Consider the following 12929-nt stretch of genomic DNA (forward strand, 5'->3'; position numbering starts at 1 on the left):
CTCTACATAACCCGTGGAATTAAGGTATGCTACTTTACAACATTTGGGGGCTTGTCTGGGATGTCGGTGTTCTGTGTCACCAGGTAGAGATACCCGGACCAGCCGGCCTCTACAGAGGGTTGCCTGACCCCGCTGGACCTTGAGGTGGGGCACCCCATGAGACATTCCAGGGCTCCCATTTTCCTGTGGGGTTCGGACAACTCCTTGGCAGACACTCCCAGTCCCCAAATTTGACAATTCGGCAGAGAAATCAAGGAGTGTAAAATTCTGACTTCTGGAGGTAAGCAAAGCAAATCTCTTGCTTTACTGAATTCTAGCTTTTTGTCTGTTTTGAATTCTAGCTTTTCTGTTTGTGACTATTCAATTTGGAACTATTGCATAAGGATCAGATGCAATCTTACTCACGCAATAGGTTCTCCAAGACCAAGATGTTGGTGGAGAGTTTGAGTCCTGCCTCGGGCTTTTCTGGGACACATTTATTTGTGCTCTCAGGAAAAGACATTAGTTTGTGCTCTAGGAAGACATTAGTGGGGACTAAGTTAATCAGTCCTGCCTTGGACTTCCAGGGACACCTTTGTGCTGTCTGTCCATGTCAAGATCTCATTCTTTACTTTTATTGTTTCTGTCTAAAACCCCTGAGTGATTGGTGTGTGAGTGGAGATCTCTGGTGCCTGAGCCTCAGCTCCCATAAGGGACGTGGCCAGGTGAGCACCTAAGAGGCCCCTGATGGGGAACCCCTTCCTTTGTCTGTGGAACTGTGTACCTAAAAGTCAAGTGTAAATGTAAGTAGTAAATTGTCTGTTTTGTAAGTTCTCTATCAGGAAAAACTCTAGTGTAATTTCAATTGGAAATTTCTGGCTCAAAACCAGAGGGCAAAAGTGAAGGAAAATTCGTAAACTTCATATGGTTTGGCGGCTGTCTGCCGCAGCACACAAATTCTAAAACTAGCAAAATTTATAGATGTATTAAAAATTCTTCAATGGTGAATTGTCTGTACTGTAGATTCTCTTCATTTGTCTGATAATTTTCTCATGACATTTTATGGTGTGGGCCTCTTTCCCTAGACCCACTAAATCTCTTTTCTTGGATCCAAGACCTCTGGCTCAGGGCACTCTGTCTGACTTCTCCCCTGAAGAAATTGTCCTCTTCTGCTGACTCCTGCCTCTGCTCTTGTGTGATGATTGACACCTCTATTGTCAAACATCCTTTATTCTGAATGCTAGTTATTATCTGTCTTATCTTTCTTTCTTTTTTATTGGTATGCTGATTCCTGCATTCTCCTAGACAGTTTCAATTTTTTAGATCAGTGCCCCAGACATTAAATATGGGAGGACAGCCCAGTACACAAAAGACCCCCTTAGGTTATCTCCTAAAGCAGTGGATCCCAACTTTTTTTGGGCCACGGACCGGTTTAATGTCAGAAAATATTTTCACGGACCGGCCTTTAGGGTAGGACAGATAAAGGTATCACATGACCAAGACAAGCATCAAAAGTGAGTCTTAGACGGATGTAACAGAGGAAATATGGTCATTTTTTAAAAATAAAACATCGTTTAGACTTAAATATAAATAAAATGGAAATAATGTAAGTTATTTATTCTTTCTCTGTGGACCAGTACCAAATGGCCCATGGACTGGTACTGGTACATGGCCCAGGGGTTGGGGACCACTGTCCTAAAGCACTTTCAAGAAGCCTATGGAGACAGCTGTGGTTACGGAATTAAATGGTCAAAAGGAAGACTTCGCACTCTCTGTGAATCAGAATGGCCCTCCATTAGGCTTGGATGGCCATGAGCCGGGACTTTTAATCCCCAGGTGGTAAGGGCAGTCTGGAATATTATGACCAGGGATCCAGGCTACCCTGACCAGTTCCCCTACATTAATCAATGGCTAAACCTAACAATGAACCTGCCACCATGACTAAAAGCATGCTCAATACAGAAAGGGTGCTATGTCTTTCTAGTCCAGTCAGATTTACCTCTAGAACAAAAAAGGGGATTCGAGAAAAAGGACTAGAACTCTGCTAGGAAAATTTCATGCGCATATTGCAAAGAGGAAGGGCATTGGAAAAGCAAATGCCCCAAATTACAAGCAGCCAAGGCAAGTTCTAAGGTTCTGAACCTTGAGGACTGACACAGCCAAGGTTCCTTTTCATTGAACTCCCAGGAGCCTATAGTAACAGCAGAAATAGGGAGGAGAGGGCTGAGGAATACGCTCCGGGAAATGTTTCTTCAGCCTCTGTGAGCGAAGGGCTGGCAAGAGAGCAGTTTGGGTGACAGAAGAGCGGGAGGCCAGGCTGGGATGCACTGTGTGCGGAGCAACAGGGGAAGGGTGCTGGAGTAAGGTGGCGGGGACGACTAAGGGTGAGGTGACTGGAGGAAGTATAGAGTAGAAACTAGTTTCAGATACTCAGATATCCACCTACTGACCAAAGGAAGTTTTACCCATTTGGAAGACACGGGGTAGGAATAGTAAAAAAAAAAAAAATAGAATTTTTCTTTAGAAGAATCTTAAAGAACCAAACCCCACTAGAATGTATGCTTAATAATTTCAAAATTAGATTTTCCAATAATTATAATGTAAAAATTATCTAAAGAAACATTGAAAACTCTGTAAATTAAAATGGCTGACTCTTAGAGCAGACTACTATCACTGGGCACCTACCCGCGAGCAGGTGGCATAGCCAGGATGCAGCTGAGGGCAGCAGCGGGGGTGGGAAACGTAGGGGCAGCCAGGCTGCAGCTGGCTGCACACAAAAAAAGCTCGGAGAAAAGAAAAAAAAAAGCAGCAGGCTCCTCTCATAGCTCCGGGCACCTGCCCTTCCCCCTCGGGCACCTGGAATCCCAGGCACCCAGACCAATTCCCTTATATTGACTTAATAGTGTAAAGCACTGTGGGTCAAAAAGAGGGTTACCATCTCTTTGCCAGCTGAGTAGTTACGAAATAGTGAGTGCATTTTTACCATTCATTATTTTCTCAGTAAATCAGTGGTTCATTGGGATAGTAGTTTACAATCCTCTCATTGTAAATTGTACTAAATTTGTACTAATGACAAGGCATATAGAACTGTATAGTCTGCCAAATCCAAAGACTTCCTTTTTGTACCAAGGATCCATTGTTGTGTAAAAATATTTTCTATGTTAGAAATGTATATGTTATTTCAAGAGTCTTTTGTTAATTCTCCTTTTTATTTGCTATTTTATAGCCCTATGATGTTGAAATCTTGGTTTAAGTATTATGGGATATGTAATGATTATTAATGTAATGATTATTAATGACATTTTTATATGAAGTATAAATGTTCAGCTTCTTATCATTTTTAAAGCAGTATTGTTCAATGCTAGGTCACCAAACCCAGAGTGACAAATATTACTATTAATTGGCTTAACAGTAGAATTCTCAACATCATAGGTGGAAAGGAGAAAATAGAAAATAGATGACTAATTGTGGTAATAGGAAACATTTAAGCTTTGAGCCTAATTAAAAGCTTTGAGCCTTTTGAGATTAAAAGGGCTAAAGGATGTGAGCAGAAATCTGCTTCTCTTGAGCTTTTTAGACATTATCTGTTAGGGTGCATAAAATTACAGCATAAATAAGGTATGTTTTCTTGGAATGTAAAAGGAATTTGTGATTAAGTAGAATATATGATTTATTTTATGAAATATTGGTCATTTCAGTTGGTGCTTTTAACTAGATCTTTAGAATTTGAGTCATAGATGTAATAGGAAATAGTTTAAATCCTTTTTTCTCCCCAAGTGACCTATAGAATTAGAAAGCTCAGAATCTCGGGAAGCCTCGAGCCCTAACAGCACTGTTAGAATCTGTACTGTACATATGCTGCCCACTTAGGATGACCAAGACCACCTCAAGAAAATGTTTCTGGTTGCCTGGCTTAAAGTAGGACCCTAACAATCAAGCAAGTGAGGACGGTTTAGACATTTTCCACCAGTTTCTGTTAGCCAGAATCAGAGAACATACTAAGAGAGTCAACTTAGCCTTTACATAGCAATCAGCTCTAAAAATTAGAAAGGAAATGTATTATAAGTTTTTAAAAAGATAGCATCATCAACTGCTAAAAAATAAACTAAGCATTTCAGAAGGGACATTGCTCCTCCCTCACTCACATAATTCTGTCTGGCCCCTAAGATGGCTAGTTAGCCAAAGACAGGTAAGATTCCTAAAGGCAGGAACAACCTAAGACAGGCACAATCGAAGAGGAGCCATCAGGAGAAGGCTTAAGAACTAACAAAGTGAGGCTCAAACCCTCACCCCAACAATGCAGGAGCCGGCTCCCCTGAAATAGTGGCCATCATCCACTGTCCAGGGCATCAAAAGAGGGGGACTCCCTAGAAACTCAAGAAAAAATAAGCAGCTGATGATACTACCAATAAGGTAACCCTAAAACCAGGGGGGAGGGTAGGAAATTTTAGTGACTTTACTAGAACCCTTGTTGCCAAAGGTTTATTTGCAACCAATTAGAAAAAGATTTTGCCAGCAGGAAAGGGATAATTAGGAATAAGAAATAATTAGAAAATAATTAGAATGATTAATTCTAAGAAATAACTTAGAATCTATTGCAGAAGGCATAATGTCCGATTGTTTAGTCTGTGCCCAAATAACTACTAAGCAAGACAAAGAAATTATAAAGAGAAACAGGGAGAGAGGAACTTTTCCAGGTGAACACTTAGAAATAGATTTTACTAAAGTAATTGATAAATAGGTAGAAGCTTTTCCTACTAGAAATGAGACCGCAATAACATTTGTTAAGAAATTACTATATGAAATTCTTTCCAGATTTAGCTTGCCCATTCTAATGATGGGCCTGCATTTGTATCCAAGATCTCACTAGTGAGAAAGACATTCAATATTAATTGGAAATTACATTGTGCCTATAGGCCCCAAAGTTCATGGCAGGTAGAACGCATGAATCGAATCGTAAGGGAAACTTTAACCAAATTTGTTTCTAAAAACCGGTGAAAAGTGGCCCTCCTTAGGGCGAGGTGCACCCCCCTTGACCCCTCCAGCGCCGACAGCACTGTCTTCCCTTCGATCCTGTCCTCCCTTCACTCTGGTGCAGGCTCCTCCTGGTGCGCCCCTCAGTGCCCCCTTTCCTGGCACCTGCTCCCCGGGTTATTAATATCCGGTGCCAGCGCGGGGCCTCAGTGCATTTCTAACTGGCAGCTGGGTGGGCAGCAGCGATGACCAGGACCCAGTCCTGCAGAGCTCAGCCTTCTTTTGTTTGCTCAATACAGAGCAAGGCAAAGCTTTTGCAGAAGTGTGGTCACGGGAGCTTGACCTGCTGTGTGGTGACCAAGGACAAGCTTGTCACCCACAGATGCCCCTGTCACAGCACACCCCAGCCTCAAGTCCAGCATGAGGCAGCAGAGGTAGCGCTGAGCCCAGAGCCTGCAAGCAGGTCCCCTGTGCTAGATATGACAGGCAGCCCTGTGCCCAAACCATCCAGCTGCCCCAATGCATCCCTCAACAGCTCGTGGGTCAGTCTGATGGAACCCAGCTCCCTGGAGGACCTGGTGGCCATGGGTGCCATTGGAGCAGTGCTCTAGGTCATGGGCATGGTAAGTGTGGCGGGCAACATAAACACGCTGGTAATCATGTGCCACTTCCCGCAAACCTTGGCCTCTATGTACATCTGTTGTCAACCTGGCGCTGGACAACTTGCTCTACCTGCTCAGCATCCTTTCATTGTGAGCACCTACATCACCCAAGGACTGACTCCCATGTGGGCGGGTCCACACACCATGATCCTGACCACTCCCACTGCTGCCAAGGTAGAAGGCATACCCTCCTGGGTCCACCACAGCCCATTGAAGCCTGCAGTTCCAGCAGAGACACCCTCATGGACAGCGGAGACTGACCCCGCCAACCCTCGAAAGTTGACCCTGAGAAGGACAGCAGGCCCTGCTCCAGCCACAAACCAGAAGCTGGTTGGTCTACGCACAGCTAATGCCTAAAAGAACTCACTAAGGACCTCCTTTTAATTAGACTTTGGGGAAGGAGGGAAATTGAGGTAAAAGAAAGCCAGAACAAGTTGTCTTAATGTTTGATGCATGTACTGCTATAAGTCATAAAGTAGGGAGATATAAGTTCCTTTGCTAGAAGAAACGCTACAAGGTAAATGGAAAATATATATGTGCTTATACTTAACCTATGATTGCTAGCTATTTAGAGGGAGAATATCTCCAAAAGGAAGTATACTTTAAACTACAATTACATATTGCCAGCTTGGTTGTCACTAAAGATTAAGATTTTTAAAATTAAGAGTTCTGACTAAAAAGGAATTGTATGGTTTTGATAATAAAAGGTATAAAATATAGAAATACTTTTGAAAGAAAAAGGAAGAAAGTTTATAAAAAATCAAGGGTTTATATAAGTTGCAGAAGGTTTGTACAGTTTGTAAGAAATTAATCAGTAGCATTTGTTTCTGCAGTAGACTGTATTACTATTAATGAAAACATCATCTACCTGTTAAATATCTGTTGCATGTTATAGGCTGATATTCCTACACAACAGCCTCATGCACCTTGTTAAAATGAGTCAAGGATTTGACTCAGGATATAAAACCAGTGGGGAATGTGATAAGGTGCCAAAGAACTGTAAAACTTAGTATTGGCAATGCCATTTTAAAGAGGAAAAGTCAGACTTCTTGCCCCCTCTGTTCTGTGGAAAAATGGAGGGAGAATAAGTCAGAAGCTTTCTGGCTTACAAGGACAAATGGGTTGTCTAGTCATAATTTAACTATGGTTCTCTGGAAGAACTGAGGTCACTACTTGCTAGACAACAAAGAATATATAGGTTATCTAAAAACTTCTGTAAAGCCAGTAGCCATGGCCACCATCACAGCAGCTTGGCCCATGCAGGTTTACATTGGATTTGGACAGATAGTAATGAAACAATGGAGCCAAAAACTGGTGGGCCATCATCTTTAATCCTAGCTTGCACCTGGCGGGCAAGTAATACACACACTGGGCTCCAAAACCCACTCATTCAGTGCTCACAAAGCTACTGACTTATTTGAGTTTCCTAGAATCAAAGGTTTCTAGCTCACCAGACTTATTCACCTCTGTTCCCCAACTCCTTCCTTCTCCCTGCACAAACTCTGCATTAACTGGCTTCTCACCCAGCACTCCACCATCTTGGCTGCTTCTCCTGGCCTCCTCCATGTGGCCTTTCTCTGCTCTCTGCTGCTAATCTCAGGAACTGAGAGAGCAAGCTCCTGGTCTGCCCCACTTTATAGTATAGAAATCAAAACCTTTAATCCAATATACAAACAAGGAAGTCTCTATACAAAGTCACTTATCTGAGGCATAATGAGATTCCTCATGACAGTGCACCACCCTACATCATGCAACAGTCAAGGGTGTGGGGAAAATCTTAGTCTTAAAACTAAGCCTTAGGGGCCTGACCTGTGGTGGTGCAGTGGATAAAGCGTCGACCTGGAAATGCTGAGGTCGCCGGTTCGAAACCCTGGGCTTGCCTGGTCAAGGCACACATGGGAGTTGATGCTTCCAGCTCCTCCCCCCTGTCTCTCTCCTCTCTCTCTCTCTCTCTCTCTCTCTCCCTCTCTCTCTCCTCTCTAAAATGAATAAATAAAATAAAAATTAAAAAAATATAAAAAAATAAATAAAGCTTAAAACTAAGCCTTAGGGTATAATGACCCTGCCTGCTTACAGCCTGTCCCCCACACTGAATACAAACTATAAGTGAGCAAACGTGTATATCATATTTACAAAATTATTTGACCAACATTCCACACCTTTTGCTCATTTCACTACCCACAATCTACATCACCAGCATCCCTGTGCAATAAAATTAGGCACATTACACAAATTACATAACAAATCATACAATTTCAACAATTATAAAGGTACACTTCACCAGTCTCTGAGCACTTTGCCAAAAGCGCAAAATGTCCTCGGCCTTCTTTCTAGCCATGGGAAAAGCTTCTTGGGGCAGGGCAGTGCTTCCAGCAAAGCCACCCCCCACCCCTAGCCGGGTATTTCACATTGTCCAAAATCTGTAAGTCCATCCAACAAAGGAGCCAGTGCCCACTCCTGTCATAGTCCAGGAAATCAGTCCATGCACCTGAGGCCTCGGTCATCCCCCTCATCCTTGCTGTCCTGGCACGTCTTACACTGTCCCAAAGAGGAGCACGTGGCAATGGCAGTAAGCATTTCCATCTCTACTCCAGAGAGCATGATGGCATTCACCCCTATGTCCCAAAATCGCAGACCTACCAGGAGCATAGCAGGTACTCCTTCCAGCTGGGCTCTCATCTTCTGGAGACTGCAGATTGCAACTCTAGCCCGATTCTCCTCATCCTCCAAAGAGGAACTGAAAACATCAGCTCCTGCTGCTGGCCTTGCAGCCCCGGGCCCGGCCTCAGCCCTGGTCTCCTGCCACTGCTGGCTCTCCACAACATCCAGGGCAAGCTGCAACTCATGAACCTGTGATTCCTTCTCCAGCATCTGCTCCATTTCCAAATGAGTCTCACAAACCTGGTCGGCCTCCTCTGGTGCTTGCTTCAGCTCCAGGGTTGGCATCTCTTTCTCCCATGTTTGCTCTAGCTCCTTCCACTGCTCGGTTTGCAGGTCCCAAGTTGCTTCTTCCACAGAGCTCTTGATTTCCTCATGCATGGCTGTAAAAGTCAGCCAGCCTACAGCCCCCAAAAGGATAGACATGGGGAATCATAACAGCAGCCAGTCCTCTACTCCACTGCTCAAAGGTGGTGGTGGCTCCATACTCAACTGTATCAAATCTTGCCACAGACTACACCAAATGTAAAGCCAGTTGCCATGGTCACCATCACAGCAGCCTGGCCCATGCAGGTTCGCATTAGATTCAGACAGACGGTAATGAAACAATGGAGCCAAAAACTGGTGGGCCATCATATTTAATCCTAGCTTGCACCCAGCGGGCAAGTAAAAACACACACTGGGCTCCAAAACCCACTCATTCAGCAGTCACAAAGCTACTAGCTTATCCGAGTTTCCCAAAATCAAAGGTTTCTAGCTCACCAGACTTATTCACTTCTGTTCCCCATTTCCTCCTCTCTGCACAAACTCTGCACAAACTGGCTCTCTTTCAACACTGTGCCATCTTGGCTGCTGCTTCTGGCCTCCTCCATGTGGCCTCTCTACTCTCCAACCTGCTCTGTAATGCTAATCTCAAGAACTGAAAGAGCAAGCTCTCTGTCTGCCCCATTTTATAGTATAGAAATCAAAACCTTTAATCCAATATACAAATAAGGAAGTCTGTGATACAAAGTCACTTATCTGAGGCATAATGGGATTCCTCATAAGAGTGTACCACCTCACATCATGCAAGTCAAGGGTGTGGGGAAAAGCTTAGTCTTAAAACTAAGCCTTAGGCTATAACCTCACTGCCTGCTTACAGCCTGTCCCCCACACCCAGTGCAAACTATAAGCGAGCAAACATATGTATCATATTTACAAACTTATTTGACCAACAGAGGGTATTATGCTAAGTGAAATAAGTCAGTCAGAGAAAGACAAATACCCTATGATTTCACTTATATGTGGAATCTAAAGAACAACATAAATTAACATAAAATTGGACAGACTCAGACACAGAGAACAGACAAATTGATGGTTGCCAGAGGAGAGTAGGTTTGGGGGATTAGGTGAAAAAGGTCTATTGGGTAACAAAGGTGGGATTAAGAAATACAAATTAGTAGTTACAAAATAGTTAGGGAGATGTAAAGTACAATAGTCAATAATATTGTAATTATGAATAATGTCAGGTGGGTACTTGAAATATCAGGAGGAATGTTTTTTAAAAGTGTATGATTGTCTACATCTATGCTGTACACCTGAAAATAATACAAAATAATATCGAATGTAAACTGTAATTGAAAAATAAAATTTATTTATTTTATTTTTATTGATTTTAATTTATTTGTGTTTACATAGATTCAAGTGTCCCACTGAATATATCTCCCCCCACCTCAGTGTTCCCCTTTACACCCCCTTTGCCCCCTCCCCCCAACACCTTCCCCCCTTCCCTCCAGGATTTGCTGTCATCTCTATAACACTGTTATGTATATATAATTTCACTAATCTCTTTCCCTTCTCTGATCCCATCCTCTCATAGCCTTTCCCTCTGACCACTTTCCCTCTGGTCCCTTTGATCCCACTTCTGCTTCTATTCCATTTCTCAGTTCACATTGTTCATTAGATTCCTCAAATGAGTGAGGTCATATGATATTTTTCTTTCTCTGACTGGCTTATTTCACTTAGCATAATAGTCTCCAGGTCCATCCATGTTGTCACAAAAAGTAAGATTTCCTTCTTTTCACTGCCACATAGTATTCCATTGTGTATATGTACCATAGTTTTTAATCCATTCATCCACTGACAGACACTTGGGCTGTTTCCAGATCTTGGCTATTGTAAACAATGCTGCAATAATGATACCACCTCTCACCTGTCAGAATGGCGCTCATTAACAAAACAACATATAAGTGCTGGCAAGGGTGTGGAGAAAAGGGAACCCTCCTGCACTGCTGGTAGGAATGCAGACTGGTGTAGCCACTGTGGAAAACAGTATGGAAATTCCTCAAAAAATTAAAAATAGAATTGCTTTTTGACGCAGCTATCCCAGTTTTAGGAATATATCCTAAGAATACCAAATCACTGATTCAAAAGAAGAAATGCACCCCCATGTTTATTGAAATATAAAATTTAAAAAATACCTTAGAGATGTTAAAAGATATAACTTTAAGTTAAATTTAAACATTAAATTTATATTAAATTTAATTGGTGCATTAAAAATGTAATGAGCACCGTATTGTATGCTCACCCTCATCCTAGGTCAAGTCTTTGTCCATCACCATTTATCCTGCCTATACCTTCCAATAAATTCAGTAACAAAAAAAGCATTTGTCCATAAAAATGTAATGAGCATTGCTATAGTCTGAATTGTGTCCCCCATCCCTAAACAATTTATATGTTGAAGCCTTAATTCCTATTGTGGTTGTATTTGGAATAAGGCAGTAATTAAGGTTAAAACAAGTTATAGGGGTAAAGCCCTGACTGATCAGATTAGTGCCTTATAAGAGGAGACACCAGAGAGTGCCTGCTCTCTCTACTGTGCTAGGACACAGCAAGGAAGAAGTAGCCTACAATCCAGAAGGAGAACCCTCACCAGAAAGTGAATCAACCAGCACCTTGATGATCTTGGAATTCAGTCTCTAGAATTGTGAAAAAATGAATGTGTGTTGTTTAAACAAATAAACAATAAAACCCTTACAATATTTATTACTATAGCTATATAACAAGAAATGGACATAGAATGATATTTTTCCTACTTTATTTAGTTATTCTAGTGCCTTTTTATTGCACATATATTTTTGAATAATCTTGTCTGTACAAAAATGTTGCTGGGATTTTGATAGGAACTATGTTAAACCTGTACACTAATTTTGGGAGAATTGAAATCTTTGCTATATTGAGCCTGCTCATTCATGAATACTGTATATCTTTTCATTTATTTAGATCATCTTTGATATCTCTATATCAGCATTTTGTAGTTTTAAGCATAAAGTCATGTACAAGTTTTGCTAGATTTATACCTAAATACGTATTTCATTTTTCTGAGAGATCATAAATGACATTGTAATTTCAAAAAATAAAATAAATATAAAACTGAGACTTATGGATATAGATAAAAGTGAAGTGGTTAGCAGGGGGAGGAGGATGTAAAGAGAGACAAATATACAATGATAGAAAATGATTTGACTTTGGGTGATGGGTATACAACATATAATCAACAGTTCAAATGCTATAGAAATGTTTACCTGAAACCTATGTACTCTTTTTGATCAACATCACTCTGTTAAATTTAATTTTCTAAATAAAATTAAAAATAAATAATTAAAGTTTTGGTTTCAAGGAGTGAGTCTTGGTTTCAAGCAGTGACTGAAGTTAAGATCAAAATTCTTTGGAGTGTCTTCATATCACTTTTTTTTTAATAAATAAATATTTATTTTAATGGGGTGACATCAATAAATCAGGGTACATATATTCAAAGAAAACATGTCCAGGTTATCTTGTCATTCAATTCTGTTGCATACCCATCATCCAAAGTCTCATATCACTTTTGTGTCCTCCTCTCCTACAAGATTGAATGTTTAATAAACAATCAAAATAGAAATATAATTTGCCAAATTGACCTGAAATGTGGCTTAATTCTATTCAGTTCTGAACTTCAAAGCAAACCATTTAACTAGTTCCCTTGATTAATGACTAAGTTACATCAGTGCATAAAGATTTTTTATAATTATATCAGTCTTAACTTCAAGAACCGCTGCACCAGTAAAAGAAATGTGCCCGTGGAATGACTGCATACACCAGGAGGATAGACAACCATACCAGAGGGCACATTCCTTTTGTGGGGGTTTTTCTGATCTCCAGTCCTACAGAGTCTCCTTCTTATGGTCAATTTTTTATGCCATGTAACCATGCTATTTGAAAATATGTCCATAATGGTGATCATCAAGCTCAGTCAACCTTTACACCCTTACGTACTTTTTTCTCTCTAACCTTTTCAGAAATCTGTATCACTATGGTAATCATTTGCTGCATGTTAGGGGACTCGCTATCAAGACAGCAAGATCATTTCTCTTGTGTTCAACACAGATGTTTTCCTTCTTTGGTTTGGCAGGCAATAACTGCTTCATTATGGCTGCCACGAGTGGTACACTACCATTCACAACCCATGGCACTACACCATCCTAATAATCCACACAATCTGCTTGCAGCTCATGATGGCCTTATTGGATAGTTGGGTTCCTGGTTTCTATGTGAATTATTATCACCATTCAAACTGTCTTCCTGTGACTCCAACACCATCTCTCACTTCTTCTGTAATCTTGTTACCGAATGCAGGTT

This window comes from Saccopteryx bilineata, chromosome 1 (assembly GCF_036850765.1).
Source record: "Saccopteryx bilineata isolate mSacBil1 chromosome 1, mSacBil1_pri_phased_curated, whole genome shotgun sequence".
NCBI lineage: Eukaryota > Metazoa > Chordata > Mammalia > Chiroptera > Emballonuridae > Saccopteryx > Saccopteryx bilineata.